This window comes from Coturnix japonica, chromosome 2, assembly GCF_054131305.1.
Source record: "Coturnix japonica strain WE chromosome 2, WE-NBRP24, whole genome shotgun sequence".
Classification (NCBI taxonomy): Eukaryota; Metazoa; Chordata; class Aves; order Galliformes; family Phasianidae; genus Coturnix; species Coturnix japonica.
Genome location: NC_140664.1, coordinates 81,316,961 through 81,337,000, shown reverse-complemented (window position 1 = coordinate 81,337,000; position 20,040 = coordinate 81,316,961). Strand labels below are relative to the sequence as shown.

At 33.2% G+C, this 20,040-nt stretch overlaps 1 protein-coding gene across 14 annotated transcripts in view; it reads right to left on the bottom strand.

The window, feature by feature from the left end:
• The window catches only part of CDH10 (cadherin 10), an 88,665-nt gene that overhangs the window by 64,605 nt on the left and 4,020 nt on the right, over nucleotides 1–20,040 (bottom strand). For 5 of the 14 annotated variants that reach the window (XM_085537818.1, XM_032442478.2, XM_015854459.2 and 2 more), the window contains one exon: nucleotides 3,943–4,012. The exons of 8 other annotated variants lie outside the window; for them this stretch is intronic. The gene's annotated coding sequence lies outside the window, so the exon portion shown is untranslated. Of the gene's footprint in view, nucleotides 1–3,938; nucleotides 4,013–20,040 lie in introns of all 14 variants that reach the window. One more of the 14 variants, XM_085537816.1, reaches the window with a different exon arrangement.

Sequence of the window (20,040 nt, the reverse complement as noted above, 5' to 3'; positions counted from 1 at the left end):
TTTTAATTTATGTTATTCTTAGTTCCTAGTGATTACAATGATGCTTAAGTTCCTACATAATTACAGACAATTGCTTTTTATCTATGACTATGACTACTCCTTTCCTCTATCTTAGAAATTTTCAGTGGGTGGCATGTGATGGAAATCTGTTTGGTATATATGTTTGATTAATAACTCTTTTCAGTATTCCTTTTCAAGTACAACTACTCCTACTCTGTTTCTCTGCTGAATCTCCTCTCATCAGCTTGATCAGCTGTGCTTCATTTGTGGTTTTATTTTTTCCTGTATCACTGTAGTCCCTTTTACATGGCTATTGGACATTAATGAACAAAGTATGAACTATCCCATCAGTAAAAAAATGGTGGCTTTTGTATCACATCCAGAGTATCTGATCCATGACAACTCTCTCTAATCCAAAATAGAAATGTGAAGCTGTAAAGGCAACTAATATGTAATGTCTATCTCTGTCCATGCCTTATCCAAAAGGGCATTGCTATTTCAGGCTCTAGCTACACCCACATTATCCAGAAAACAAAAGGTGAATACTGGATATTGCTGTAAATTCAGCTAATAAACTAACAACTCAAAAAGACTTCAAGACAATTTAAGGATGCTGCACTACAATTGCCATGGTTAAGCAAAAATAGATTATTGTGACATAGGTTTATCTAATTTCTTCTTTTGTTAAACAATGAATAGCTTTAACATATGTATACATATAATAATTAAATATACAAAAGGCTTTTTTTCTGTCAGATTCTGATGTATGATTACTTTTAGCCCACTAAAATATGTTTGTTTAAATCAATATAACTTATCTGCTATGAATTCTCTAATTTTATGTAGGAGGAAAATGTTTCATTATTTATGCAATAATTTTAAGAATGCTCAGTTATCTCTCTGGTTTATTTATTTGATTTTAGGTACCTTGAATCGAAGATGAATAAATGACTATTGTATTTGGAAACTGAATGTTTATATTTGAATTATAAATTAAGAGTCAAGCCTTACACTTCCATGCAAAAAACGCTGTATAGGGTTTGTTTTTGTTTTTGTTTTTTTATTATATATATATATTGTTTGACTGAAAAATTACTGTACAAGACAATTATAAGGCATAGAATTATTGCAATTCTTTATATCTGTAAATTACTATCTACTCTATGACTTTTGTATCTGCTTACAGTTAGGTACTGCCTCATCAGAATCTGTACAAGTATTACTTTAAATTTAGGTGGTAAGAACAGTGGTCTCTTATCTAATTGGAAACGAATAAACCATTATTAATGATGTATTGATCTTTGGATCTTACTAACCACAAAGTTACACACCACAAAAAAACCAGAAAGTTTTAAAGTGTGTTTAGTGGTCTTAATTCTACATTCTTCTGTATTATTATACCACATTTCAGTGCAATTTTTGTACATGTGATGGTGTCTCAAGTGACATGTACACATATTTCTCTACAGAATATTCTTTTGTAAAATTAGCAAAAGACTGCAACAGCAACTGAAGTCTCTCATATGAATATCCCAAATAGGTAATATCCACAAGGAGAGTGCAGAAAAATAATTATCTCATTTCAAAAGTCAACAGTGTATTCAAACAAAGTGGTTTCTCAGCACTAAGCAGACATCCATCCTGTCCTTTCTGCATTAGTGTATAAATCATTACATAAATACTGCCTAGTTCACTGAGAAAACTGCCTTCGACAAAGCTGTATTCTTAGGACATAAAGAATTTGCCTACTTAAAGGCAGAGTCCTTGAATTTTCTCAAAGAAAGAATCAGTTCATTTCAGCAAATAATCTAATGGATATTTAAATCTATTTATGTGTCAAATATGTATTTTTTTACATAAATAGACATATATGATACATATATTTCTGTGCAACAATCTATAATGTGTTGCAAAATTCCACAGCAAAGACATTTTATGTAAAAATTCTTTGCTCCACATTTGCACTAGCAAACAAGAACTGGATTAGCACATTTTACCTACAGATTCCTTCAAAACACAGAGAGGGAATCATTATAAAAATGCACAAAACTGTTTTTTATAGAAAGTCCTTAGGATTTCTCGGTTGCAGGATTACCAGGAAAATCCGACTCTCGCATCTTCTACTAATGCTGTCATCTCTCAGTTGTCTGGGTAAATATATATATATACAAAGGTACACATACAAAAGTACACATTCTGATGCAATGTACCCACATAAATTTCACAAAAATAAAAATTCTTGGAAGTTTCACTATAAGACATGTTGACTTTCTGTGGCCAAAAACACAACTGAGGAAGGAAATCTATTATTTCCTTCCAAGGTATACTTTAACTTAATTAGTTTTGTCTCATCAGACTTGATATATTCACATGACTAAGTCCAGCTTCTCACTTCTGGATGGCTGAATCCCTGTCATGCTGCTTAGGGAAGTACTTTTCACACATATTGAGAACAATGCATGGACACTGTGCATCAACGTGGAGAAGCAAATGCTGAACTTTCAAAGTTTCCTATTTGCAGGTTGCTTTACGTTAAAACAAGCAATTTAAAGAAACTTATAACTTTAGTCAAAAGTACAAAAAGTGCTAGTTGATACACATTCACAAAGGTATACAAATACAGTGATTCCAAACTGGACAAAAAGTGATTCCTAACAAGCCTTAAAAGTCACATAAATTAAATGGTAATACTGGCAAAAATGACAAATGTTATTAGCTTTTTTAATGACTCCTTTAAGTCATTTTGGCACCAGTTTCCATCCAGTACCATTCACAGTGCATTATTTGTTGTATTCTACAATTTAAACATGGATTTTGTTGGCATATGGACTGCTCTCTCCTCTTCCCCTAACATTTTCATTTTATTCCTGGTCTTCCAAAAAACTTGTTTGAGAAAGGTAGGCTAGCAATAAAAGACTTATGTTGCTACAGGTATGTCAAAGATCCATTCTCTGCTTCAGCAACAAATAGCCAACTATTTGAGTGACTGAAGTGTACTTTTTGAAGACATTCACTGATGTCACTCAGAGAACAATGTGATATATATTTGAAGTATACATTAGCATATTTAAAGAAACTATGAAGATTTTTCTCAAAGCAGTAGGAAGCACAGAAAAGCAATGTTATTTTATTTATACATACACATCAGCAGTTTTAGATAAAATGTCAAGCAATGAATTCCTCCCTCTTCTTTATGCAGTATTAAAAGCAAAATAGGTATATCATCTCTAATAGTTGTTGTATGAGTGGAGATCGAATAAATCATATGTAAATATTTCCTATGCCTATGAATTAATTTTAGCGTTTGCTGTAGGTTCACCACATTACTCAGTGTAACTCCTTAAGAATACCATAACAGGGAAGAGAAAAAACACATCAACTATAGAAGACGTGGATGGATGTTAAAAAAAATAAAAATGCCGGAAGTGGATGAAAGTCACTTTGATACTATTGAAAGTTTTGCACTGTCAACTTGTGAGTTAAGACATCAAACAGTGTCTGACAGATCATGAGCAACATATATATATTTAGTCATATAGATAGCAGATGGACTGCAACAGCAGCACTGCCACTGTCATTTCCACCCTCAGTCCTCCTGGCAGACACCAAAAGTGTGGCCCTTCTCATGATCTATAATTGGGCAGCAGCCTCTTGAAAGCCTCTGTTACTCAGATTTTTCCCAGCTCCTGTTCCACAGTCTGCTCCACTGTTAATATGGAAACATTCTTCCACCCAAACCCTCTCTTCAGGTCTATAATTCTCAGTCCTCATCAAAATGAAGGACTGTAAGTAAAGTATCATCCACAGCACCAACATCTGTAATGACCTCTTTGTCTCCAAAATGCTTTTATTCATTACATTTTAAAGAACCCTCTCATTAGAAAGGAAACATCAAAAACATAATGTTCTAGAAATATATTTATGACTGATGATATTACCCACACTGTTTTGGCTTCCCCACTTTGGGAACATTTTTCATTGAGTTCTTAGGTGAAGTTCTTTCTTATGAGACCTGAGGGGAAACAAGGAAGGAAAACTGAGTCACTAACTTAGTTAAGAGGATTTTAAAATAAGGTGAAATAAGGGAATGCTAACAGAAATGTGTAATTTAGGTATGAACAGTCAGTTTCTGGAAACCAGTCCAGGTTAACCTCCAAAGTAAAAGGAATAGGTGAATGTAAGCCAAGGAGGATGAGGAAAATGCTGCATTATCTATCTATCAACCTTGATATTTATGCAGTAATACAAAAGATATAATGAACAAACACAGAAAATTGTAAGATTTTGTTTGCTTGTTTGTTTTTAAGTTGAAAATCATATGATAAGCACCAAAGAGAACTGGTAAACTATCATGTAGGCCTGAACATTATGGTAATACAAATGATAATATTATAAACAGGAAAGTACAGAAGGAAAAAAAGAGGAGATGGCTCTTGAAAGAGACAATACACTGCTAATAAAAGCAGTGTCCTGTCAAAAAGTAGGACATGATAATTAATAAAGAACAGACTTTGGCTAGGCCACTATCTTTTCATTCAAAACATAAGGAAGCAAGTCTTTCATAAATATAAAATATATGATATTGCTAAATAAAAGAAGAACAGGCAGAAGAAGTGATAAAATAGATATAGACAAGGCACAAAATGAGAAGTCAGACACATCTAAGTTGAAATAATTCTCTAAAAATATTAGTAATAGAGGATGATTATAAATCTTGGCTCCATGATCAATAATGAAGCAGAGCTTTTTCAAATAGAATGTAGGAAGTTGGAAAGTGCAATGTCTTTTTTCATCGATATTGTCTGTAAAGGTAAATTTAGAGCAAGTAGCTAATTAATGTTGGCAACAAGACTGTATGATCTTAACATTAAACAAAAAGAAGTCAAGATAAAGGAGTTGGGGAACTCAGATGAAAATGGCCAGCTTTTGTAGTCCTGTTAATTGTGAAACAAACTGTATTTGAAACCAAGAGCCACAAGGTCCAGAAACAGCTCCTAGGTGGCAAGTGAAGTGAACTCCTCTTGGGGGAAAGGGAGTGGCACTGGACAGGGTGTCCAAGTCAATTACACTGGGCTGTAGGACTCTTTCAGTGGCAAGGTGTTCAGAAAGTGCAGCAACCATCCATCAGCATGTTTGTGTTGATAAAACGAAATCATCTCAGTTTGGGAATCATGCATGGCTCAAGGGCCACATACTGGCCACTGCAAATTATAGCTTCTTAAAGCATTGTGCCTAATGAATTTGCTATTAGAACAAGAATTGTCTGAAGCAGTTTCATAATAATTAGAGTCTCTTATTGAAAAACTTATTTTCCACTCCAATTCCACTCTAAATTCTTTCCATAATTGAATAATTATCACGCCTCGTGGACAGAGAAAAACTGTTAAATGCCAACTCTTAATGCTAGTGAGGCAAACAGATCACTGAATATGCAGATTAGATCTCTGAATATGATCTAACAGTATCATCTGGATCTTAAAAGGAAATAGACATACAAAGAGGATTACTGTTCATAAGAAGAATGAAATATATCTTCAACACTTGGGCAACAACAGGAAGAGCTCAGACTAAACAGAAAACCCATCTGTGAACACTGCACTTCCATACAGGTGTGGAGATCCCAATGTGAAAGATAAACTGTCGTGACCACTGTGGTACAACTGAACAAGATGGTGCCATTAGGTTCTGATAGAAAAGCCTGTGAGAAGGGAGATAAAGTTACAACTTTCAAGTATATAAAAGGCTTATGCAAAGAGACAGAGGATAATCTATTATCCATTTCTACTGAACATGACAAGACGTAATGGTTTAGATGATTTGTAGCTGGGAGGGAAAAAAAAGCCCAGTGAATGAATTTTTTGTAACTTTAATGATAATTACATCTACAGACAGAACTAGCACACATTTACATAGTCCAATCCATCTCCTAAGACTGTCTCAGAGATTAAATTCCCTTTCCACCTCTATCCATCCATAATCTTATAAATGTTATACCCAGAAGATCAACCCTGAACTTCAGTTTATTTACACTGGAAGAAGTAAAAAAAAGACCTTATATGTAGCATTTATTTTCTGATTTTTTACTTCCGCACAACAACTGTGAACAGAGTATGAGAATGTGATTTTCTGAGACAATCCTGATTACACAGATCCTAATTTAGGGGAAAAAAATAAAAAAGAGAGAGAGAAAAGAGGCCTGTTAACCTAGATTTAACATAAAATAAATACTATTTGTAGTTTGCTTCCACAGCCCTCTAGGGATTAAGAATAATTTGAAACACTAAATTCATATTTTGTTTAGTAGCAGCTCATTCTATGACTTCTTTTCCAGAGTTATCACTTCAAAATACTGGATTTTCAGAAGCAACTTTCAGCATCACTGGGAAAAACAGCCCAAGGCTCTGAAGACACAATAGTTAATGCTTATATACCCACTGTGTCTTCAAGGAAAGGAAGGTGAAATGATTTCAAGTATGCAGAAGAGATGCAGTCTGAAAGAGGAAAAATACTGAGAGCTTTAATCACATTGCTATTAAGGATGACCTGTCTCCAATATGATGTTTGATTCCTTTAGATATTTCAGCCATTTCAAATTACACTTAGCTCTAATGTGATATGTCATTTATCATCACATATAAAAAACTACATTCCTAAAGTGACAAGGGGAGGAAGAAACAGAGGAAAGAAATAATTAATTTTTAATTTACAGATAAAATATAAAAATATAAAAACCACATTTTGATGAATTTGTATCTACTTACTCATTAGACTTGAAAGAGCTCATTACTTTCTTTCCTCATTCTTCTGCATTTATTTTACTATTATTTTTTACATGTTCTGTATCTTGGGATACATTTTTCAGCTCCCAGTTAGAAGTTCTGGCTACCTGTTTCCCCTCTTCTCCTATATGCACTATCAATAGCTTGTGGAATTGCATTCCACAAGCAATTCTCATAGCATAGTCTTTCAAAGCAGATGGAAGGATTTTGAGCAGGATAGGTAAGTCTCACCAGAGTGGTTTTACAAAGAGAGGATCCAAGTGATTATATCTAAAGCAGCCCAGTTAGTAGGATTAACTCCCAAGATGAAAGTGAGACAAAATTCCACTCTCTACATCTAGGCACTTCTATTATAGTATAAATATTACTTTGCACATTATCCATGACACTTGACACATTACCCATTACATATCATTTGTATTATATAATACATAATCTTTTATTTTTTTTATTTTTATGGCTCTAAAAAGCCAAGAAAAACTTGATTTTATGTTTTACTTGGATACAGTCAGAATAGCAGTTTTCTGTTTCTGGAGCAAATGCTGACAATCAGTTCAAAAAAGCTCATCATTCTCATAATCAGAATTATGACTTATTTTACATTTCAGTAAATATTATTTGTGCACTTCCTGACCATGTGCAAGTCAGAAATCTTCTAGTAGTTAATGGCACTTCAGACTAAGCAGAGTGATCTTCAAGAACCATGAGGCACTCTCTGTTCTGCAAGCAAGGAGAGAGCAGACAAATATACAGAAAAACAATACAAAACAAAAAACAATACTTTACCTGCCTATTAATAGCTGTAAGTGATTAGTTTTATATCATTAATTACATGTTCTTAAATAATATCTATCATATACTGAAAATTATCCAGGAACTACAGCTTTGCAGCATGAGCTCTTGGTAGTATTCCGTATTTGTGAAGTGTTTTAAAGTCATAACATATAACAAAAGATCCAGTAAGAGAATGCAGAGACACACACACAGAATGCCTATTTGCAAGAACATCCTAAGTATAATAGCACAACATACAGATTAAAAGCAAACACCCGTAATTGCCGGGAAAAATGAATTGAGAAGCAAATAACATAAGATGTACTAAACAGAAAACATGATATACAAAAGGAACATCAAAATACCAGTATCTGCACAGCAAGAATGCAAATCGTCAAGTTTGGAAGACAGCAAAGCAACAGTTTGATATATAATTATAATTTTGGAAAATTCATTAACAGAAGCACGAAAAAACAAAACACAACAGAAGCAAAACAGGGTAAAATTTGTAAAAATAAAAGCAGAGAAATGAAAGCTTGATTTCGCTTATAGTTTTATATCAGTCTTAAAGAGAAGATTTCATAATTTTTAGGTATTTGACAGTGTTTGACTTACACCACTATAGCCCTTTTAGTGAGATAGTATTTTGATAATATATTTAATATAGAATTCAATGTATTGTTTTGGATGTGAAAATTTTTGTTTGGTGCACCCTGAAGCAGAAGTGCATTTCCCAGTTAATAAAAATGATCAGCTCTGCATAGATTCTTATTCTATTCTTCCCTTGCAGGAGAAGTTTTGGTCACACGTATTTTATATATAATTCATTCATTCCAACTGTCCTATGCACTTCATTACTTCATTACTGAGGCAGAAAGCTCACCTTAGTCTTTAAGTCAATTAAATCAAATCCTGACAAATACTTATTGGAGATCATTAAAAGGTTATGAAAATTAAAAAAAAAAAAAAAAAAAAAAAAGGAAAATCCGACCCACACACTGCAATTTAAGAATTATGTGAGGAATGAAAATTGCCCTTTTCTTAAAATCTAGGTGAAAACTAATAAAATGTCTGAAAAAAATTAGATGTCTCAAACATATACCATCTGACTAATGCCACTAATAACAGCACAGCTAATCAAAGACTGTGACACAAAGAGATAAGGTTGATGGATAACACGCAGTAAATATCAGATATACAGAACCATTTATTTTTTTTTTTAATTTTATTTTCTACAAGAAAATTAAGGTCTGAGAACAAGGCAAAGCTTTCATCAAGAACTAAGTTGGGCAAATCATACAATTCCGTACAACTCTTTACAGTGTTAAAAGCAATCTAAGTATGCTTGAATTTGTATGTGTGATCAAATCCAGCCAACTGCAATGGGAATAAAGCACAGGCTTCAGCCATATGCAGAACACTGGGATCTCCCATGCATTAAGTCATATTAGTGTAATAGTACAGCATGGCCCACAAACTTCTACAGTTTAATACATTCTACAAGAAGATAATGCATTGCAGGAGGTAGCTTTTAGTCCTCCCTATAGACCTACCGTCAAGCTCTTTTGTCCCACTAATTAGGGAAAAAGTGTCAGAAATTTGCTGACAACAAGAAGCTTCTGCAGTGCTGCTGAGCCCTGCATCTTCTTGCTCCTCACACACGTGGCTTTTACATGTGAACAAGTGCTTAACGTTTCAAACGCAGTCTAATCACCAAGAGCACCTGACTGTTGCTGTTAAACAAAGTGCCTTTCAGAGAAAGTACAAACAACAAGAAACAAACAAAAACCAACCAACCAACAAACAAAAAACCCACAGAAAGAGGCAGTGTAAATTAACACCTATTTATCCCCACGTTTTCTGTTTTAATGAGGAGCAAGAAAGACTCTGGTGTAGTCTTTTCCAAGTGTAAAAGCTGCAAAGAGACAAGAATGTGAACTGACCAACAGAAAGCACCAGAACTGGCCTTTGTTACCGTACCTTTCCCATGTTAATCAGCTGTCACAAACTATTTGAGCACCAGGAAAATAGCTGTAGCTTGGTCTAAGACTACTTGAATATCTACTGAGATTTGTTTTCTTTTTTCTTTAACCTGAAGAGAACTTGATTGAATGCTATTGGAGAGCTAGAGCTCTAGATACACCAGGGTGTAATTTCTCTGAAAATTTTCTTTCCTGCACAGGATATTGTGAAGCTATTTGTGAATTACTGTTAAATCAAGAAGTGACATAAAGTTTTCTAGCCAGGTTTTTGCTCCCATTTTAAAGAAATGCAATTTATGTCATCTTTCCTTTCCTGAATTATTCTCACAGTACTCAAGTAACAGATATCTATATGTGTTTCATAGTTTGCCCTACATCAAAGGACATAGATGTAAATTCGTTTCAGGAAAACAAAATTTTATTTATGAAGTACATTAACTTCATAACATTAGTCCAGTTAACACACAGTTTTTTATCTTAGTGCTGTATGTTCATACCTCAAACAAAGCTTAAATTGTAACTACACTGTAAAGATAGCAAAGAAAGTAAGTATTTCATTTCTAGACACTATACATATCATAGAATCACAGAATGGCTGAGGCTGGAAGGGACCTATGGGTCCCTCCGGTCCAGCTCCTGCTCAAGCAGGGATTCTCATAGCAAACTGACTAGGACCATGTCCAGGTTACTGCTAAATATCTTCAAGGAGGAAACCCCTGCAGTCTCCCTGGCTAACTTCTGCACTGTTTTGTCACTCTCACATTACAGAAATGCTTTAAGATGTTCAGAGGTAATCTTCTTTGTTCAAGTTTGTGCCTCTTTCCTTAGCACTGACAAAAAACTGATTCTGCCATCTTCACACCCTCCCTTCAAGTGTTTACAGGCATTGATGAGATCTCCCTAGGCCTCCTCGAGACTGAACAGTCCTAGCTCTCACAGATTCTCCTCGCAGTAGAGGTGTTCAGCTTCTCTGTTCACCTTTGTGACAAAGCAGATACATTCACTTTAGCAAAGGAAAAATCATTTAAACTAATGACAAAAATACATAAACAAAAAAATCAGTATCACTACTCAAGTTTAATTAAAATAGTGCTTCCTACTCTGCCCTGACTACTATAATCTCTGAAAGGCAAAGTCATAGCACAAACTTACTCAGGCTGTTACTGAAGGTGTGTGAAAAGATGGCACACCTCTGTCTTGTATGTAAGAACAGCATTCACAGTTGTGATCCTGTGCTTTTGTGACCTTTTTATCTTGCTTAGAATTTCTCTAGGCAGTTAGGCCCTGAAACATGTCAGTTATATATTACTGCAGTTGTACAGCAGAATGAATTTTCTTCCTTCAGCGCCACAGCACATTGCTTGGACTAGCTGGTAGTCACACTAGGCATAAATAACTTTGACAGTCAGAAGAAGAACACACTAAATATACAAGTTCCACAGATCAGCAATCAATCTTACCTGACAGACTAACCTCAGAAACAATTTTAAAAAACATTTTTTCTTTTTGATCATCTAGACAAGTTCCATGGCAGTCACTTTTCAGTCTCCCTTTATATGCAGGATCTAACAGTTTTCAGCATAAATAATGTATTTACTTACCTGCCTAAAATTCTAACTAAATGAAGCACCCTGGGACTGAAAGATAAAAATCTGCAATTCAACAGGTGCAACTTGCAGAGGGGACATGCAAGGGATTTGGCAATTGTGATGCACAAACTGTAGTAATTTCACTTATTCCAAAAACAGATTCTGATATTTTACTAGGCAGATTATGTGGAGCTTCTGACTACCGTCACAAAATCATTAGCAAGCTTTGTTCTGTTTTCACCTCTATAAAACCCCAAGCAAAAACAATCACTTTGACAGTTTCCTTTTTGCTCTCTAACTTTAGTGGAGACATCGATAGTTTCTATCGTTTTATCTTTACAAGACACCTTGCTAAGCATCCGTAGCCTTTTTTTCCCCTTACATTTGTTTTTCATCCCTCTTTCAAATCTACCTGTAAATTCTCTTAAACTCAGGTCAAATGTATCATCATTCTATACTACCTCAGCAGCTTCATTTTTTAGATAAACATTTTAGGAAGTGAAAATTGGAAGTATATATATAATTCTACATTTCTATTCTTTAATATTCTGTATAACATAATACAGCTAAATTTCATTTACCTTAAATACAACTGCAAAAAAAAATACAGCACCACACATACACTAATGAAAATGATTCACACAGATTAAGATATTTAGAACATGAAATTTTTGGTACAAAACTTCCTAGAAACATTTTTAAGATCTCATTCTTACAAAGAACAACAACAACAAAAATGTACAGATAATATTTTGGATTTCAATGTAGTTATTATTCCTAAACTGTATATGTCATAATGTTATAAAATTTTCATTAATAACAATATATATATATATATAAATCTATGCCTTCAACTTAGTTTTCTTTTTTCTTTTTTTCTTTTCTTTTCTTATCTTTCCTTTTTTTTTTTTTTTTTTTTTTTTTTTTTTTTTTTCCCCTAAGGGAATTCATTCCAAGTGAATGCACTGGAACAAAAAGTTACAGTCCTTTCATTAATTCTTCTACCACTTTATTCTTGTATGTGAAGCACATCCTACTAAGAACCAAAAGATACAAAAAGAGACAGTGAAACAAGCAAGTCAGAACAATTTCACTGGAGTGAGAAGAAGAAATCTGAATGAACGCAGCCTCACATATACACAAAACTTTTGAAATCCTGTATCTTATTGAATTAATGTTGTGATTCTCCTCTGCCTTGTAGCTGACAGACAAGAGTTTTATCTCTAGCTAACCTAGGTAAACCTATTAAAAAAAAAAAAAAATGCAGGAACTCTAACCATCCAAAAAGTCATTTCAGCCATTGATTTAACACACTCACTTGCTGGTGTGGTGTACAACCGTAAATCATCTAGTGACTGCCTATTAAAAAACAAACACAGTGTAATGAATAGTATTTTAATATATAGCAAACAACAGCTGGAAAAGGTATATTGTATTAGCATCTTTATTTTCTGTGTATGTTCATGAAGCATCCGCAGTATCACCCATGTGTACAAAAAGTGTTGCATCTTCCAAAATAACAATATCCAATTGAAATACTTCTTCAATTTCAAAGTTTTCAGAACATGAAAAATATTCTCATTTTTATAAGATATCGTTAACTGAGAACTATTAGGATATCTAAATGCTTTTACAAAAGGCAGAAGAATAAGAAAAAAAAAACATACTTGCAATTTATTTATTTATTTGTTTGTTTATTGTATTAGCAAAGGACTGAAATTCAAAATTTCAAGATCAGCTTTCTATCCCTGCAATATGAAAACTTAATTTTTATATGCTTTCAGTCCTCCCAAGTGGAAAAAGTGCTCTTATAATAACTCACAGAGTTATAATCTTCAATTGGTCTTCAAAGTTCACAAGATATTTGTGAACATAATTTGGACCACGTTGTAGTAATCATCTGTCAGGAGAACAAAACATAAGAAAACAAAGATTTAAAAATCGTCCTTTCTTTTGAAAGAATGAGAATCCCTGGTTTAAGTTAAAGCTGCATTGACATCTTGATTTTCTTTCCAGTCACTGAGAAAGGTTTTTGCACCTACAAACTTTCAGCATGACTGGAACTCAGGGGCAAATAAGTAAGCAAATAGGGACTATCATACTGAAAATTCCTTACAAGATTGAGTTAGAATGTGATTTGTACTGATTGCAGACATCTACAAGCATTACCCTCAGAAAAGCAGGTATTGTACTATATTCATTTGGTTCAAACTCTAAAGCACTGATCTTGCAGAGCCCTGGTAAAAACACGAGGAAAAAACAACAACAACAACAACAACAAAACAACATTTCTGTGCTCTTACTGCTTTTGCTACATACAGGCTGCTATGAATTTTCCAAAGACCAGAGTGGAAAATAAAATCAAGAATGCCAGCAGAGACCCTGGCTTTTTCTCAACATTACTGGATGCTAAAGTGAATATTGCCTTGAGCTAGCTAACTATTCTACAGAGACCTAATGAACTAATACAACATAAATCTATTGGAAATTGCCTTGAACTAGTTAAGCACTTAAGTATTCTACAGAATTCTAATGCATTAAGGACTAAAAATCTATTTCTATATGGTAATTATAGTCATTTTTCGTGAGACTTCTAAAATCAATATTTGTATTAATGCAGCTGAAAAGATCAGAAAATAAATAATAAAATAAAAAAGAATCCCTTCCATCGCATGAGTTGATTTGATGCATTTGCTTTGAAAAAAAAAAAAAATAAAATAAATCTTTTTTTTTAATTTTTATTTTACTGGCAGGCTTAGGAATTTCAGTTTAGTTTTCTTATAACTATCATCTTGCCACAAGATGGCACCAAAAGATTAAAAATATCAGCATTTTTCAGGTTCCCCATGGAAAAAAAAAAAAAAAAAAAAAAAAAAAGGAATAAACTTTTAAGGAGTTGTGCAGAAATAGACAACATTTGGGCTACAGTAGTAAGTTATGAACATCACTCCGTTTACACTGGCAAACTGCTGAAATATATAGACATCACAGGGTTACTGAATATAGAGAAAAGGATTATTTTACTAGAGCTTAAGTTTTCTACCTTTTGCAAAACACAAAGAATGAATATTTAGAATGATATTGTTCCTTTTCCAGACAGGGAAATGAGGTCACATTTAAATAAATGAATAGAAACTAAACGGACACAAGAAAAATCTTCATGCTTCACAAAGAGTAGTATTATGTGATTGGAAGCAGCCCTATATAAACAAACAAAAAAGCAAAGGTTTCTGTAGAAGGAAATATTTTAAACCATAGTTAATTCATTGGCAATTATTTTATGCAGTTCATTTTACTTTTGTATAGAAAACAAACAAAAACTGTTAAATAACTTCTTCACCCAGGAGGAAACCAAGCATCTCAAATCACAGAACTGCTAATTCACCAGCAAATTTCTGCATGCCACGTTAATTGTTTCCTTTAATGAGAAAAGACCCTGAAAAATAACAAAACTACAAAGGAATTATTTTCATGTCAGTATTATCTTGAGTTTTGTTGCTAGTATTTTTAGTTGTACAGAAACACATTAAGCTAATATCAAACTTTGTTTTCACGTATCATTTCACTTTAGCTCATATGATTTAAAGCAATGATGGACTACTCTGGAGTACGTTAGATCCATTGTAATGACTTCTATTTCATTCTGTTTTCTTAAACAGAACATAATCCTAGCAAATATATATTTTCTCTCTTGCAGTCATCACTCTATTATGACACTACATTTATTTCTTATATTATTGTCCTGTTATCAAGTTTTAAGCTACCATAACAATAACAAAAAGGCTTCTGAACTAGTCCAGACATTAACTTATGGTGCAGAATAGCACAATTTTGCATGGGTGTTCTTTCTCAATGGAGAAAAATAAATAAATAAATAAATAAAATAAGATTTTAGCATGCTAGAGCTATAAATGGTCTCCAAAAGGCAGAGTAACAAAGAATGAGTCACATAACTAAGTTATCATTGTCATGTACTTCTTTAAGGCAAGACTGTGCTTTTCAAGAGGCTGAACTGTAACTATCTAAATATTAGCTGTGGGACTGATCCACCTAGCCTGCCATTATCCCATTAGATCTGTCTTTTACAGACATTCAAGTGACAAAACATCTCAGACTTTATGTACAAGTGCAAGTACCTGCTGCTTAGATCTTGATGGCTGCAGCCATCGTAGAAGTAAAAGGTGAGCATTTACACTCCTGATCATACATAGCACCCAATTTACCCAGAAGTGGTTGCTGTGTCAACCCCCTTTTTTTCTTTATTATTTTTTTAATTTTGATCTTGTAATGAGGTAGGCTGAACTACTTTGAGCTTTACCATTTGTGTTTAACACCCACTAAATTTGCCTCGTTAAAACTGAAAACATAAAAAACCTCATTTGTTCATGGTTGTGTGCAATTTCTGTTCTAAAACAGAAATTATATATATATATAGGAAATACAATTTAAACCTCTGAATGTAACAAATTGAAATTATCCTGTTACTTTTTAGACATCTTTTCATTTCAGAACTTAAATAACTGACTTCTTCTTTGTCACAAAGTTGTAGGTATCCAATTTAGAACAGTTCAAGCCCAGTGACCTTTCTCATTCACATTATAGACTCCTGAATTAACTTGAAGATTTATGCTCGTCAAAGCTATAATGATATTATTGCTATAATAGCTATGTCTTAGTTCATCATTCTTTTCTAATTCTTATTCTAAGCTCAAACAGAAAGCTAGGGGAAACCAAACCCCATGTAGAGAGTATTAACAAATAGCAGATGTTTTAGTGTGGGTTCAGATGCCTTGCTGAAGTTGTTAAGAGGAAAAAGAGGGATATGAGTTTTGTCTTCATCTTATATCTTGTACAAATATATCACACAAAAGCCTAAATTTTAGAGAAAAGATAAGATTTTCCATCATCAGAATAACTGCTATTCCATTGAAGTGTCTAAATATTGTAAGTAAATTTAAAAGTAAACACAATTACACTCTAAGAATGTTTTTCTCAAATTAGTGAAATCACAGTAGTACCTCACTGAAGACTGAAAATTGAATTGCAAACAAGAAAAAATAAAAATTAAAAATAAAAAAAAAAAAATTAAAAAAGGAAGTGTATCATTTAAAAGGGTAATATTGCAGAGGAAAATCCATCTATCTGCACATCTGCCATCCACAGATGTAACTACCAGGAAATAAATAAATAAATAAATAAATAAATAAATGGATTTAGTAACAGATAGCACATAAGCTTGCATGTTCTTAAGCACAAACTGTCAATAAAATGTGTCTTAGTATTAAGTCATGGAGAGAACCAAGAGAACTTGATAAGCCTGGGGCTCAATTCACCTGTTTTAATCAAGGTGTCAGCTTCTGTGGTATCTTGACCACAAGCACCAAACTCCTACTCAAGGGAAAGAGCACATCTCAGCATTCTAACTACAGAAAACCTTCATTCAACACAGGAAAAAGATCACACTTCTGTCCTTTTTTTATGGACATCATATACTTCTTCCAAAAGACTGTGGTAAATTTCACAAGGGGAAAAGGAAGGAGATAGAAATACTATTTAAAACATGCTCTGGGGAAGGGAGTAGCAGTAACATATTTGGAAAACTTACTTGGTTATATTGTATGCTTAAGCAGATCTTGAACTATCTTTCTTATAGTAAATACATTTCTTACTTAAAAGAGAACAAAATGTTTCATACAGCTTCAGAATTACTGGGTAACTCACACAGGACTATAGGTCTACACTACTATTTACCATTTCATAATGGACTATTTTGATGAAAAACTAAAGAGGCTGAATGCTGCTAACCTCTGCTGAAACTCCCTATATCCTGTGGAGGTGATTCCATAGTTTCTATGATGTTAATATAACATTGTTTAATCTTGGTTAAAGCTATATATTTAACCGTGACTTATTATTAGATGTCTAAAAGATGGGTACTAGATGTTTCATTTTTTACGTGAAACTTGTGAGAATAAGATAGTAGCTCTATACAGCATACTTTGCAGGATCAAGTTTGTAATGTAAAAGAAAAAGCAGTGTACAACTGTATTGACATGTAACGATATATACTGATATGACCTATAGTAGATTATGTGTATTTTTATATATTAGTGTTTTTTTTGTTTGTTTGTTTGCTTGCTTTAAGACATTCTCTTGGCTTTTGTTAGTTTGCCTGTATTTTTCATTCTATTTTCTTGAGTATTGTCAGTTTCCTACTGAAAACTCAGGTTATCTTTTGAGTACCCTCAATGTAAAAAATAGAATACATTAAGATCTAAATCTTATTCAGTTCATTAGTACACGTACATCTTCAGTGGGTGGATTACTTAGGATTTTTGTATTGTATTGAAATTCATGAGTTCTAAGTCAACTTTTAACCGATTTGCTGATGACACATTTATAAATGCATCTGTAGTTCTTCAAGTAATTATGTACTATTACACAGAGAGGGACGCAAATAAAATGTTTCTAGAATCACACTTTATCTGCTATTTTCCAGCTCAAATATTTCTCTAGTAATAAATAAAAAACAAAAACATGATTATAAGTCCATGTATACATGCATATATACAAAAAGACAGAAAATAACTTGAGGATTGAAAGAAGACATTATTTAAATTTCAAATTTCTATGTACAGATTTCAAACAAGACCAAAAGTATTGTAGATCCCTCTTATCTCTGCTCAAGGAGGAAAATATATATATATATATATGGAGTAAATGGAGTAAAGAAAGATGGGAGTTTCTCACCTTGAAAACAGGAACTTGTAGACATATGTAATAGACTACAGTCCCAATTCAAAATTTAAGCTAATATATCTATCATGACCACATCAAACAGTATTTTAAGGCCAAGTGATAGACATTATTTTAAAGAAAATCATTAGGAAGATAAGCATAACAAGAAAAAATATTGTGCCCATTAAACCAGGTAGATAGATCCAGGAAAATCTCAAGGCAGTGATGGGTAAAGTACTCTCCCTCCCCGCCTTGCTCACAGCTGCTTTTAAAACAGAGTCCAAATCTCTGTTCAGGAGACTTCATCTTTATTAGCAGTACTAGTACAGATCTTAGCAGGGTTACAGAACTCTTGGTCCTAGAGAATCCAAGACTGAGGTCAAAGGCAAGGATGCAAACTATGTACAGCAATGTTACTAGAGCTGAATGAGTTTCAGGTTTTGTACATTACATATATTTATTCTCTCACCACAAAAAAAGGCACTGGGAGAAGAACACATGAATATTTGTAAGAAAAAGGAATGTATAGATTTGGAAAATGAATTTACTTAGAAACCTTAGAAAGAAGAAAATCTTTCTCTTACTGACTTGACTGTTGTCAACATATAAATAGAAATAATTTTCAATTCTATTTTTTTTCTCATTTTCGTTAAAAAAAACACCTAAGTTTTGGTCCGGTTACTCTGATTTATTTTTACAATATAAATCATATTCAAGAAAATCTAGGTACAAAACTATCTCTGTTCCAGAAGAAGTAAAAATTACCTCTATGCTATTTTTACCTATACAAACCAATGACACAATGCACAATACTGAAGTTTTCCTCAACAAAGTCATACATCTATTTGTGCCTAATGTTAGGATAGTGCAACAACTAATAACATTTTTACTCACAAAACAGATATAAATATCATATGAACTACTATATTGTGGTTGACAAGCACAAAATAGCAGCTGAGTTATATACATTTATATTGTATGTTAATATAGGTGGCAGGGGATGAATACTAGTCTTGTTGCATTTTGAGCTTTGCTCAAAGTGCAGTAAATTACTTTGGTATCTATTCTTTAAGTCATAAAATCTGGTATTGTAACACTGCAGATTTCATGAGGATTGCATTCATTTTTAAGGATCATGATCTGATCAGGCTAAGAGATGGTATGTCATGTTCTTTATGCTTTAATGTGAAGCACTAAAATAAAATAATACAACACAACCAATCTGTAATGTGGCAGATGACACATATGTATAGAAATATATATCAAATTACATCTAACTCTACATGAGAAAATATTTCAGATTTTTTCTTCTCTTGAAAAACAAAAGTGCATAATTTTAGGTTCTGAGCAACAGAATTCTGGAAATTTCTATTTTCAATTTTTCGAATGATTATCTTAGTGTAAGCACACATACACATGCTATCTGCTTTACATATGTTTGAAACATGACTCAAAGTTCATTTTGAGTTAGTGTTACAAAGTTGCCATAATAAAGTTCAAAATAGAAAAGCATTTTGTTGAAAACATGTGTATACTGGAACAGCATTAGAAAGAGCACCTGCCATGTTCTTTTCATTGTGTCCACTTAACTTCCTAAGTCTCTGCACATTCTTAATGGAGCCTGTGGGTACAGATGTAGTACTGCACACTTCCAACTTGAGTTTATATCCCAGATCCGATGCCCTGTGACAGTGAAAGCTGAAGAACAACTCTGAGATATTGGTAGAGCTTCACATGCTCTGTTGCAAAGCCTTCTTTATCAACAAAGTGATTAACTTTTATTTCAAATAATTTAGCAGAGGCAAGAAATTAAAGCATGAGTTAACAGTGAAAGTGAAGTTAAAAAGGGCTGATATAATTTGAGATCAATTTTACAGTATTCTGTTTCTTAGAATGAAATCCCTGTACTAAACAAAGATATTCTCTGTTTTGCTTTTTCAGTACACACACACACATACTTGATGTAACCATTTCTGATGTTTAACAATCAGGAAGACTGCATGTACAAAGAAATGCATTAAAAGCCTCAGGTGGCAGATTTTTGGCAAATCCTCCACTAAAATCTCGACCAATAAGGCAGGAAACAGAATGTATAAGCTCAATAGCTCTTTGGTTGGGTGGTGTTTTGGCTTGCCACCAGATAAAAACAGAATTAAGAAGAAGAAAAAATAAAACAAG